This window comes from Schistosoma mansoni, chromosome 6, assembly GCF_000237925.1.
Source record: "Schistosoma mansoni strain Puerto Rico chromosome 6, complete genome".
Taxonomy (NCBI): Eukaryota; Metazoa; Platyhelminthes; class Trematoda; order Strigeidida; family Schistosomatidae; genus Schistosoma; species Schistosoma mansoni.
The window spans coordinates 11,344,984-11,346,307 of NC_031500.1; the positions used below are offsets into that span (position 1 = coordinate 11,344,984).

General features: G+C 39.8%; 1 non-coding gene across 1 annotated transcript; it reads right to left on the reverse strand.

Annotated features, from left to right (window-relative positions):
• Positions 1-275: 275 nt before the first annotated feature.
• Smp_tRNA_00647_Gln_TTG.1.1 lies at positions 276-342 on the reverse strand. The gene has a single exon. It is a non-coding gene (tRNA).
• Between the last annotated feature and the right edge of the window lie 982 nt (positions 343-1,324).

A 1,324-nucleotide genomic window follows, 5' to 3' on the forward strand; every position in this document is an offset into this window, starting at 1 on the left:
ATTATCATTGGTTTAAAATTCAGACAGCGTTTTATTTCAATGTGGTATTTTTACGGATACATGGACAATTGGTTTACACATATGCACACCTTTTGAGGGATGAAAAAAATTGTATCATTGACCAATGATATTTATATATTCATTGAAAAAGTTATGAAAACAAATAATGATAATAAGCAAAGATGGATAGTGGCTAGCAGTGGAATCTGGGACGCGCATTTCGTCCTGATTGAGACTCGTCAGATGGGTGTACCTGCCACATCCCAGAGTTGATGTTCACTCTGGGACTCGAACCCAGTACCGTTCGCTTCAAACGCCATTGCGTTATCCACTCAGCTACTGAGTTCTGATAGCCACATGCTTGTGCGATGGGGTGAAGTTTAAATTCACTTAGTATTGTTTGTTTGAATCTTCCTGGATTCCACTGCTAGCCACTATCCATCTCTGCTTACCATGCTTGTGAATTTAGGCTATACCGAGGCAATACTCACAGTATGCACATATGCCAATTAGAGACTGACCAGTTGCAGTCCTAACACATCAATGGGAAGATCCAAACAAATAATACTAAGTAAGTTTCAACTTCACCCCATTGCACAAGCATATGGCTATCAGGACTCAGTGGCTGAGTGGACAACGCGATGGCGTTTGAAGCGAACGGTACTGAGGTCTAGTTCCAGATTGAATATCAACTCTGAGATGCAGGCACATTCAGCTAACGAGTCCCAAATAGGACGAAACGCGCGTCCTGGATTCCACTGCTAGCCACTATCCATCTTTGCTTACCAATACTAAGTGAATTTTACAAATAATGATTGTTCGAGTCATCGGGTTGACAGTTTTGTTTATCTTTTAAAATATTGACTATGTGAAATATTCATTTTGGTGAGAATTACACCTATAATTGTAATAATAATCAATTGATGAAAAGGTTTTGTGAAGATTAATTTAATTTGCACATTGTATTTGTTATAGGCTGATCAGAGGTGTGATATCGTTGAAAATCAGACAGAACTGAACAGTTATTTCGTCTCAACACAAGACTTTATAGTATTGAGTACATTCAATCTTTCCAGGAATTAAATTATTGATAGTTGAGTTTTATAGCTAAATTTGAATTATTAAATTATTGGCTTGACGACCGTTTCGTCCTATTGTGGAACTCCCCAGCGGTACTTATCCACGATCCCGACTCGCCAGATTCGAACACAGGACCTATCAGTCTCACACGCGGGCGCACGACCTTCGGTCTTGCACGCAAACGTTTAAACTCTAGACCACTGACTCGGGTGTGAGGCAGTTACTCACCCAAGACACAATATCA